Source organism: Bombus affinis, chromosome 2 (assembly GCF_024516045.1).
Source record: "Bombus affinis isolate iyBomAffi1 chromosome 2, iyBomAffi1.2, whole genome shotgun sequence".
Taxonomy (NCBI): Eukaryota; Metazoa; Arthropoda; class Insecta; order Hymenoptera; family Apidae; genus Bombus; species Bombus affinis.
Genome location: NC_066345.1, coordinates 2,211,290 through 2,224,058, shown reverse-complemented (window position 1 = coordinate 2,224,058; position 12,769 = coordinate 2,211,290). Strand labels below are relative to the sequence as shown.

General features: G+C 35.1%; 1 protein-coding gene and 1 long non-coding RNA gene across 33 annotated transcripts in view; one reads left to right on the top strand and one right to left on the bottom strand.

The window, feature by feature from the left end:
• LOC126929011 (acetylcholine receptor subunit alpha-like) overlaps positions 1-12,769 on the top strand; it is a 406,609-nt gene that overhangs the window by 344,193 nt on the left and 49,647 nt on the right. The gene's annotated exons all lie outside the window — the stretch shown is intronic.
• LOC126913833 (uncharacterized) overlaps positions 1-12,769 on the bottom strand; it is a 380,764-nt gene that overhangs the window by 326,578 nt on the left and 41,417 nt on the right. For 19 of the 21 annotated variants that reach the window (XR_007709431.1, XR_007709440.1, XR_007709439.1 and 16 more), the window contains one exon: positions 3,172-3,461. This is a non-coding gene — a long non-coding RNA (uncharacterized LOC126913833). Of the gene's footprint in view, positions 1-3,171; positions 3,462-4,438; positions 5,613-12,769 lie in introns of those variants that run through there. The other 2 variants (XR_007709445.1, XR_007709446.1) reach the window with 2 other exon arrangements.

The following is a 12,769-nucleotide window of genomic DNA, read 5'->3' as shown; positions in this document are numbered from 1 at the left end:
TTCTTTTTACATCTCCTATACTGTATACACTTTGCAATTTGTCAGCACACATTCATCACATTAAGCACAATTTTTTCAATGTGACAAAGACAAGTGTCTTCATTGAAACAGTGTTCTTATCATTAAGATCAGTCAATCTGGGTTATTTGCAGATGTTTGCTCGTTTACTAGATTTGCAGGGTGTGTTCTTTTCAGCCTACGAGGTTCGCATATGTTATGTTATACAGGGTGGTTGGTAATTGGTGGTACAAGCGGAAAGGTGGCGATTCTACGCGAAAAAAGAAGTCGAAAATATAGGATAAAAATTTTTCGTTTGAGGCTTTGTTTTCGAGAAAATCGACTTTGAATTTTCGCTCGGTACGCGTGCACTTTATCGCGTCTCGTTATAACGGATCTCACTGTAGATCGCTGTCTCGATGGATATTATCGCAGATTAAGTTTGTTTTTGCCGTAACGGAAAATTAAGAATACATAATGAAATAACATAAAGTAATCATAAAGTTTATTATTACAAAAATTGCTGAAAATATTGCCCATTCTGCCGAACACATACTTCTGTTCTTCTAATTAAATTTCTATGAATACTTTCTAACGTATTCGATCATTTTAAAGTATGAAAGGCTACAATAATCTTTTCTTTCAATTACTCGCAACTTGCGATTTCTTCAGAATAGATAATTGATTTAATATGGCTCCATAAATAAAGGTCAAGCGGAGTAAAGTCAGAAGAGCGTGGTGGCCAAGCTATTATTCCAGCGAAAATTCCAAGTCGATTTTCTCGAAAACAAAGCCTCAAACGAAAAATTTTTATTCTATATTTTCGGCTTCTTTTTTCGCGTAGAATCACCCCCTTTCCGCTTGTACCACCAGTTACCAACCACCCTGTATATTACTATTACTATTCTTTTCTTGTAGCTGCTTAATTATGCCTCGATTGTTTCTTTCTTTACTTTGATGACGATTACAAAAAACAATCAGTCAGTGATATTAATTATAGTAATTGTAACGTTATTTTTGAGATAGTCAACATATATCGAAATTGTTAAGGCATACTTTTACTAATATTATTATTAATAAAAATTTTATGTAAGTTTCATCCTGAGTACGATCGTTTCATTTTGCAACTAATATCTTTACACTAGCAAATTATTGCAAATATATATGCATAAAGTAGGGAAACTCTAAAATCTAATTTTGGCCTCTGATCTTATTTTAGGCAATTAGTTGACATTAACAAACACGATAATTAATATTAATTATTATAAATAAAACAGCAATAATCAAAGATGCTGCACAGATATCTCAGTTAGGTTACAGACAACTGATTCAATGTGTCTGTTCGATGTCGTGTATTGGGAAATGCACATTTCTGTTCGCATTCTAAACATCGATATGCACAGATTTTATAAAACATCAAATTAAAAACAAAGATAGAATCTGAGTGACGCAGATGCATAGATTTCTTCCTTTCATTTGAATTTAAACTTATTCGACTTTACGATCAAGAGATACGGCAAGAGATAGACAATAAACAGTAGACAAATGATTTCTAAACATCGAACTTGGAAAATATTATGAAAATATCGTTTCATGTAACATTTTACTGCTATAGCATTTGGTATCCAAAAGCTTACGAATGGCAGTGCATAAGCGAGAAAAGAGAAGAAAGAATGAAATTCAATTTAAAATTGAGCACAGGGAAAATTTGATTCCGTTCTTTATTAAAGTTGATCGTTCAGCTGCTAACAAGTTCGTTATTGTAGTCTGGATTTCCCGTATTTTCGCTTCGAAAGATTCGTTGCGGTGGACTAAGCCTCGTATTTTTCACTTGATAATTACAATTTTCGACGTAAGCTGTGCGTGCTGGTTGCCTATTGCCAAGCTTTATTAACGCAAAACAACAGTAATAAATTTTGTATAGAACACCGCCTTGCCATTATTAAGCAAACCACGCCGCTTTCGTTATAGCTCGTTTCAAAAGAATCGTAGTGACGCGTGTTACATTCATTGAGAACTTATTGTTCAGAAACATGAATTCTGTGCAACTTGATATTTATTTTAATTAGAACATCGAGTTATGAAGATCGAGTACGACAGCAATATAACAGCAATACTATCGAGCTGTGTGTAAATGTTTGTTCAAAAAGTGGGAAAAACTGAACAGAGCAAGACTATTTTACAACACGCTTAAAGTTCATGTCAAGTTTTTGATTAATAAACGTTGCTTTCCAACCGATGGCTCGTTCCAGTTATTTTTTAATTAGAGAACGTTCGATAGTTGTTTCCATTTCTGTATTATCCTGTTGAAAATGCTTCAATCTATTAAATAATCGATATAATCAATCGATATAACATTTTGAGGAATAATACGGAAATATTATTTACGGTAGCCGCGGTGAATAAACGATATGACAGAATATATGACATGAATGTGACCTGATCGAATCATTTAATAAAGATAATGCAGGTAAACCAAAGTTTATAAATGTTTAACGCACTCTACATGTCAAATTTCTTGTATAACGCGCTGGAAATTATTTGCTTCTTTAACATCATTCGATATTTAATACAAGATTTAAGATTATTTATTCTTTCACATTCTCATAACATTGATTCTAAACTGGAGTTACCAATTGTTTAATAAAACTGTACAAATTTCCTTCGGTCCTAATTTCCTGTTCCAATTTTTCTCACAAAGGAACGTCCCCGCATTTACAAAATATCGCTCGATGTTTCGATCGTAGATCGTTCTGTCAGTATTCTCATAAAGTTCGGATCGTTCGTTTGTGTACCGTGGTAGTCGCTAAATAACGTTCAGAGATACGTACGACCTTAAATAAATAAAACAAAAAGAAAAGGAAAGAAGGGGAGAAAAAGAGGAGCGAGAAGAGAAAAAGAAGGCAAAGAAGCACGGTGACCGAATCGAGGCGTCTCGTTAGTTAAATGTCGTTCATACGGAGCCGCAAATGCTGCTATTAATATTAAGCGGGGCCCAGTGCCAGTTTCAAAGAGATTTCCTTGCTCGTACGAGGCTGGCAGCGCCCTTTGAAAAGAGCCCTTACGGGCCAATGAACCTATGCAAGGGTGTGAATAGAAACACTTGTGAAATTAATGTGCCGGAATGTCGACGACCGGCTGACCCGTATATCGAACGCGAATCTGTGTACTTACGAGGAATTTTTGCCTCGCGACGAGGCCAGAGGTTGAATCCGGGTGGCACGTAATCAAGGCAGAAGGTCGCGCGCCAATTTTTCACGTCGATGTTCGAAATTAAACGGAAGACAGGCTGGCGCACCTGCACCGATTTTGTAGCTGTGTGCGCGTCGTCCAGAGGCAATTTTCTATTTCATTAATTCACATGATAACCAACTCTTCGACGGTCGCGAGACTAAGTCTGCTCTTTTTTTTAATTGGTGCTCGCTGGATCGTGACGCGTCCATTACGACACGGCCTGCACATACCTGTGAACAAATAATTCATTTGCTACAAATTTAACAATTTGCGCTCTAACGTGAAACTTTGCGTCCCAGTTCTCATCCGATTTCTTTGCGTTTATCAGCCACTCGTTTACCTCTAGTTTCACCGCTTCTTAAAAGTTGCGTTGTAAACATATTGGAAATTTATTAGAACAGTCAGGCCTACGGTATTACCAATTAAATTAGTAATAATAAATAAAAATAAATTTACCATGATGGCCAGGTGCATCTCGCTACGAAAAACGGAAGCAGCTTTCTGTTTAACCCCATATCTTCCAACTTGTGTACACATTTTCAGATCCGTTTCAAAGTTGACCAATGTAATCAGGATAGTCGTGTCTCGTCACGGTGTTCATGAAATTCCTAAACGTTCTGTGTAGTATGAACGCCGGTCAAATATCAACCGGACCGCGTGTGGCATATCTCCGCAGCGTCAATTATAAACATGGAACTGCGTGAGAGTTCAAATAGTTTAGTCAAATGTTTCACAATAAAGCCATATTAAAACCTGTTTGGACCTATGAGATCCAACTATGGAGAACAGCAAGTAATTCCGATATAGAAATTCTTCAATAATTCCAATCAAAAACTATAAGATTCTTAATAGATGCACCTTGGTATGTTACCAACGAAACAATACATCACGACCTTAAGATATCTACAGTTAAAGAAGAAATATCCAAATTCAGTAATAGATATAACATAAGAGAGTTAACAACCACCAAAACCCATTAGTTACTCAATTACTTGACACGACGGATCAGATCCGCAGGCTAAAAAGACATTACCCTTCAGATTTAAACATTAGATTCAGCTAGAATCAAACATACGATTGTTGAGAATTTTGCATCTTAAGAGCCGAAATAACGGTATAGGAACACTAAATTTACAATTAGAATTCGTATTAGAATAGTTATATATTTATTTGATAAACGATTTCAAAGATATTCATCGATACGCACTTGCACGCGTCTCACCTTCTTCCATACCAAGCACAGTTTACATTCCTTTGTTTTCGAGACGCCGCGTACACACATACTTCCACACACTGATATTCACATACAAGTATCACTACTACGCAGCTAACCTAGTCTAGCACATAAAACTATACATATCTCAATAACGATAATCACTTATTATACACGTTATAGTACCACGCCAGAATAATTTACTTATAATTCTCAATGAGAATTGATCGTAAAATTCTTGCAAATAAAAAAAAAAGAAAATGTTTCACAGACGTTCCACTGCACGCGCTGCTCTGTTTATCGTTTCTTCGGTAGATAACGCAATGAGTGAGGAAACTGTACGTCTTCGGTTGCACAACACATGATTATTAAGTTTACTTTATTTGAGGACGCAAAGGCCACTGGGTTTTTGCATAGATCGCGACTATGGTTTGGGGACGAAACATTAGCAAGAAACGTTCAAAACACATTTTATCTGCGACGCCTCGAGACAAGTGTAACACCAGCAAACGTCGAAGCTGTTGGTAAACCGATCGAGCACGATCGACGCGTGAGGATCGACGAAATTTGCTCGAAAGTTAAATATTGGTCGTGAGAGCGTGGTTTCCATTATTCGGAGAGTTGGAGATCCGCAAAATCACGAGCACCGAAAGAGGCAGCAGCAGGGCAATGTTTCAAGCGCAACGAAGAAGTAGAGCAATTCGCGTGCGATTGCTTTCTGACCCAGCTCTCCACTTTCTGTGAAACTGCAATGAAAAACTTAGCAATCCGACGGCAAAAGTGTACAGAGAGAAACGGGACATATACGTAAAAAAATAAGTCGGTTGTTCTTCTTGAAACATTTTACCTAAGTATAAAGTTAGCAACAGAGTCCGGTTTGTATTTGACCGAGCCTCGAGGTGATATACACGGTGATCTGACAAATTATCTTTTTTTTCTCAACGTGAGAAAACCATCGCAATTTTAGACAGTGAGGTCTAGTTGTTGTATTGGAATGTACAGGGTGTTCAAAAGAAGGGTCCATGAATTATAGTACTCACCAAGAGGAGCAAAAAATGTCCAATCGACGTGGGTCCTGCGATCAATCCTTTCGACGTGAAATCGATTTTTATCATTTACAAACATTCGATGTCACGAGCGAGTTTCTTCTTCGAACGTAAACAGAGAGAGAGAGAGAGAGAGAGAGAGAGAGAGAGAGAGAGAGAGTGATTGAGAAGTGCGTTAGCTGAACATTGTCAACACAAAATCATTACTAATATCAACAGAGATTACTTCATAGGGGCAAACAAAGTAAAAACCTTCTTTGTTACAGCAAATGTTCGATATGTTTTCCTTCCATTGCAATGCAAAGCTCGCGTCCACGTATCATAGATCGCTTGTGTTGACAGCCTTGAGCCAACGTACTTCTGAATCAATCTCTTTGTTTACACTCGACGAAGGAACTCGACAGCGACATTCAATGTTCTGAAATGATAAAAATGGATTTTACGTCGAATGGATTAATCGCAGCACCTGTGTTGATTGTACATTTTTTTGCTTCCTTCGATAACCACCATAAGCCCCGTAAAGTCTTTTTTTCAGCAGCCTGTATAATGTCAGAGCCTGGCTAAGATGATTATGGTTTTTTTCCCTGGGAAAAATCACCGTTAAATCCCAAAAATGTTTTAATGAGATGAAATTTAAAGCCGATGCTTACAAATGACTGAAGTATTTTTATTATAACTTGGACTAGAGCTAGAGCTATAACATAGGCTAGAGAGAAATATTAGGTTGTCCGAAAAGTGTCTTTCTTTCGCAGAAGTGTTTTCTAGTGCACCTTCATATAAACGTGAAACCAAGTCTGTGAAATATCGCAAGCGTGTTTATCTCAATGTAACAAAATGGATCGTACATAATTCGACAAAATAATATAAAACAAAAAACGTTGTGCGTCTATTATTTCTTCATAAAACGAAAGAAACTTTTCGGACAATCTAATAGTTTGCCTGAAATTTAATAATTTGCAAAAATAATAATATTATAATTTGTAACGGACGAGAAATTATCTACTGCTTACTTGTTTAGTAAATTTTGAGTTGTCTGATTCGTAATATCATTAACAAGACGTTTATATACGTTACAATAAAATATAATACTTTTATTCACACATAAGTATTTGATAGCTACAGGATATGTTGCGATGTAACTAATGGAAGATTGTTATTTCGTAAATCGCTAATAGCAAGTGAATAAGTAATATAGTAATTACGAGCTACCTATAATATAGGAAGAACGACAAAACAACTTAATCGAAGCCTATTTATAAAAACTACAGATATTATACGTGAAGAGTAAATTATTTGATTATTGCACAAACAATTTACTAATTTTAATAATATATGTAAACTCCCTAGAGTTCATGTGGGATAGGGATTCTTTTTGTTTTACGGGTAGCACGACAGGCTTTGTTTCGCGGACAGAGCGATCTTCTTTTGTTTTACGGACAACCATTTTGAGAAGCACGCTTTTCCCAAACGGACGGACAGAGAGTTACATTAGAGACAGACAAGGTTACAGAATAGTTATTTAAGATTTTAAAGACTGAAGAAGAAAGATCGGTAGCTCAGGACGTTGAAAATCGATCCCCGATTTTCACGTAAACATTGTACCAAAAACTTGTTATTTCCCGTTTATATAATTATTGTTATTTATTGTTATAGACGGATATTAATTATTGCTTATTTTTGTATTTTATCTAATTACTTTATAATAAAAAAAAAAACTCGATTTTCAGACTACAGAATCGATCCCTGAATTATCCCAAGATTTACGATCTTACATATATATATATATATATATCTAAGCATTAAATACAACTTATACAATTAACATCTGAGAATGTCGACAACAATAATTCCGTAATATATGTACACAGAATTATTTGTTGTATTCTTTATTTATTTCTACAAATCATCAATTCTGAAATCCAATTATTTATGTAAAATCTGTATTCACTCTCCAAATAATATCTGGTGACATTTATACCACGTACAAAGTAATTGAATGTGTTGTGCAGGAATTGCCTACTGCTAAGTATTTCCCAGAAAACTTTCACTTTTTATGCAGATGTAAACACATTTCGTTTTCGTTTAACATGCAAATTTTGCTATTAAATAGGTTTTGGAATTCGATATTTAATTGATTCACACAGGTTTAGTTTTATATACTCTGTATTTCACCATTATGTACAACTATTTCAACACACCGGATACTTTCTGATATTTAACACGTGGTGCACGGGGAAAAACAAAAGAGCGTCATTAGTAGTCATACCAACTTTGCATATAGGAACTAGTGATCATACCAACCTAACATTTTCCTCAACAAATCTTCCATCTGCTCGTTTCGTCTTCCTAGGAACATATTGTCATTGCATTGAGCACGGTAACGAATTAACATAGAGTATGCAAATTTTTTGAAGTTCTTTAAAATTACAATACTTTCAAAAATACGAGAACATACGATAATTGCACCCTAGTTCCTTTTGATGACTGTGGTATATACACATATTCAGAACCATATGCATATAACATATAATGTCATATGAGAACGTTGTAAATTTAAATATTTGTATATATACATATATATACACACATTTATATATAGATGTATATAACCGCAATGCGGTACGAAGTAATACAAATGCAGCAGAAAATTAAAAAGTAATATTAGTGAAATGATACTGTCCTTGTAATAATAAAATGTGTTATGAAAAAATTATTTGTTGCCATTTCACATGAGTAATATGTACGTATATGTATATACTTATTTATTTCTTCAATTACAATATTATTTAACCGTAGAAACAACGAATTTTGATCGGTACTGTATATCGGTACTACGTCATTTGCTATAATGTGTTAGATAATATCATAAATTTGGTTCCAAGAGATAGTTATAAAAGATTGGTATTATGTGAGTATGCGAGACTGAATTTCGCAGATGGTAGAAATAGCTAGGAGCTATCGATACGAAGATACTAGCGTCGCAGGAACGATGATATGGTAGGTACGGCGGTGTATTTTATGCTACAGACCTGGAGAATCATAGTGAGTTTTCATGTATTCAGACGAAACATCTGCCATAAATGTTTTACACACAAAAATATTGTACTATTGGGAAGTATTATTCATAGAATGTTGATGACTATACTATGACGTACCTATAATACGACCAGCCTATAGATTACATTTAAACATTTTTAATTCCAAAATCTTTATAAATTACAAACATCTTCAAGCACGCTTCTATGTCCATAAAATTCCCATAAATCAGAGTCGAGAAAATTCGTAGGGTAAGGATAAAATGAAATGTCAGGGAGCGTACGAGTATTTAATATTTCTCTGCGAGACGAGATTACAATATTAAAATTAATATTGAAAGAGATATTAAATTTATCAGAATATAAATGCTATTGATAAATCTCGTATCTCGAATTTGACAAAATATATTAAAGGGAGGGTGGAACGAAACGAAAGATTCAAAGAAATGAAGCGACTTCTACAAATACTCGATACTACGTGAACAAACGCTTAATATAAGAATCTTTAGCAACAACGCTCACGAGTTATTCATTTAACGCGTGTACGTCCATATTAGCGTTAAATACTCAGCTCACGTTTCTGCCAGATTACTCTGATTACTGTATTGTCCAACGGTCTCTGTGAGTAACGGGTGCAGCAGCGAACACAATATTTTAACGTTGAACGTACGAAGCGGCAAATGCCTATCCTAAAATTCCCAGGATGTGAATGATAATTCGTTTCTCCTAACGAGTTTTCGTAATTTAATTTCTCAACACGTTACATTACACACACGAGCTGCGTAAACAAGGTGCAGCGATGTGTTTGATCGCGCGTTTGTGGTAACCATAATAGCGTATAATTCGCGTTAAAGGTTGCGAAATAATATCGATAAAATAAAATACAGAAAGAATGCAATCGTTATAATTTTTAATAATGAAACGAACCTCTGTTCAGCTTCTGAGCCACTCTAGTCCTGTCTCTGTAAATATTAATTTGTACAAAAATTCGCAGTCTGTTTAATGCCAGAGAGTTTACTTGTATTAAGTTACTGATTTTATTTATTATAATTTTTATAGGTAAAACGAATCTCTGTGTAAGTTTTATATCGGTCCATTCGTGTGTATAAAAATATTAATTTGCATAAAAATCCGCGGTCTAACGAATATCAGAGTTTTGGGTTCGATTGAATCAGATTATACGATTAAGTTGCAAGTTACTGAAATTTTATTTACTACAATTTCCCGTAAATTCACAGTCGAGTCGAACAATTCTTAAGCATTAACTCGATTTAGTAATCACGAGAGATTGTGTCATTTTTATGCAACTATCAAAAAGAATTTTAATAGTTGCAAGGAGGAGAAATTTTCTCCTTTACCAAGGACTCTAAAGAAAGACTGACGTGAAATAACAAGGCTGAAAGTACTCCTGATACAATATAGATCAAAGTAGTTGATTTTCCTATTTTCATTGTAGCTTTAACTTTCAAACTTAATTAACCTCAACGTATTAACTAAATGTACGTTGTTTAAGACATTCCGCAGATTTTACGTGAAATATGTGATATAAAACCAATTATGAACTGTTACGTTGCAATGTATTTACACGAGAAAATGGAAGGTAGAATAATCGCGGAAATGTAATAAAGTAACACATTCCCGTTCGCTATTCACCGAGATTGTTGTTTACTGAAAAGAAAAAAAGAACAGAAATATCTGCGTAGCCACCGGGGCTGGTTTCATAAGCGTAAAAAGAGAACTCTTAATGAAAGAATCGTGAAATAGACTTTATTGTGAATTTAACGTCCTTGTGCATTGTTTCTACTTCCAAAATATTTTACGTGCTGTAAATAAAACGTCGAGAGCAAGTTTATCGAACTATCAGTCGTACTTCTATTAGGTTGTCCGAAAAGCGTCCTTTTTTTACAGACACATCTCTTACAACGATGCATCTTTATGCAAACATGAAACCTAATCTGTCGAACGTTGTGATCTTTATCTTGATAGAACAAAATGGATCATACACTGCTGTGAGTAATTTATAGACTCAGAAACATTTTGCGTATTATTTTTTCGATATTTCCAAGAAACCACTGATCATGCCTGGATATGTCAAGAGAAATTCTTTTTCTAAAGGATAGATTGAACGCTGCGGAGTATCAAGCGATATTGAATGGCGAATTATTAATATACTGCGCTATTCTCATTCATACATAAAACGAATATTTTCCAATGAAACATCGAAATTTCTCAATTTCGGCGCTTACGGTGTTTTCCACGAGCACTGTTCAATTTTTCTTCGTTGTATTAGGTCATCCCATAAGTTCGTTCCGTTTTTCGAGAGATTATATATGTTATGAATGTTTACATACCTTTCAGTTTCATGAAAAAATGTAATCTCCCTCTCGTTGTACAACTTCTTCCCATTTTTCAAGTGCATCGGTCCCTTATCGCCGTATGTTTATAAATCGACACATGAAATGTATACACAAAAGTCGGCACGAACTTATGGGATGACCTGATATCTTTAGATTTGTATTATATCACGACACGAAATTATATAAACGATTTTGTTCATTTTTGTTTTAGTATTACGAAAAATCTGACAATAGTCAAAGTTTACAGTTATTGGTTTATAGTTATTATTTAGTTTTGAGTTTATGGTTATTCATGCTATTGTATTATATATGTCGAGTTAGCATTGAGGTTAGGAGCGTTTAACGAACCTTCATTTGGATTAGGTATTTTTTATATACATTATAGATGATAGTTAATGGTACAAATATGATTATTACAGAATAAAGTTCACTAGCAATAAACAATTTCACTGCACAATAATAAGTTCTCACTAAAGACTTATATTATAATAACAATGACTACTTAGTCACTAAATGAATATAATAATAAATTCACAAGGTGATTATATGACAATTACAGAATTTAACAATTAACCGTGACGATTAGATACTTGAGATTCTAATGACAATAATCTTAGGTTCAATAACGAATACACGGTCAACAGGATAGCAAATACACTTCCTTACTTGTCAAAAGTCCGAGTCGAACTGAACTCATGTACTTTACTATGTATCTTTCTGTACATAACTATATTTGTTAAAGAGAGCTATACAACTACGCCATATCTCTTTTAGGCAAAAATTATGTTTTTAAAGCTACGTTTAGCGACCCGATGTGTCACTTCGAGCCCAAGCCTACTGTCATAAATCTCGGGCAAACATAATCGGATTAAATAATAAACAATTACTTCTAAGTTTTATTATTTAAATACAGCTATAATAAAAAGTCTATTGAGGATTTTCCCAAAATTTGCAAAAAAAGGGCCCCGATGTCCCCTCATCTCCGACATATATATGTCAATTCTATGGAATTCAAACTGCACGCCAATCGACATTTTTACTTTTCTTTGATTTTACCGGTCGTCATTTGCTGAATAGAATAAATCACGAGAGAAGAACGGTAATTAGACTTAGAAAATCGATTCTCCATTTTCCAGGTAAAACTTGTAGTAAATTTGTTACTAACTGTTATTTAATTTAATTTAATTGTTCCTAAAATAAACTCGATTTTCCAGAATCGATCGTCTGATTTACCCTAAGGATTTACCTTATTACATATATATAATATCTCCTTAGCATGATCACGCGTTTCCCTCCAGACTCTCCGTATAAATTTTATTACGCGTGGCTTGCGTTCTGTACCTCGTTCGCGATTCCATCCAGCACCACGATCGAGCCAGAGACTGGCAAACGAACAAAAATATAACTTGACGCGCTAATCTTCAAAAATATCTTGATATCTACAAAATTAATTTCACCGGTTGTACAGCCGGCGTGAAACGAAACCATAGCCGAGAAACAATTCGCCGAGATTCCCCATGAACGCATCAGCTGTGTCGTTTCCGGTAAATATTGCAAGCATCGAATTGACGAAACCACGTTTTAACGCAGCATGCGCTCGTCCTGTGCGTTCTGAATTTAATACGAGGGTCGTTCTAAGCATGGTAGAGCTTCCTCTCTTCGAAGCAGACAGGATTGGAAATTCCAAGCGGCCGGAGGAAGACGAAGCAAGTGCCAGGAGACTTCCGTTTGCCAACCGCGAACCCGTTAGCTCGGCTACTCCTTCGAGAATAGAATCCAATTTAAACATGGCACGATTCCCAAGTCATGACACCGACTCGGCCTAACTGGCGCATACTCGCTACCTCTACTTCGGCAAGATATACGCCACGAAATTCGGGCTTGTAA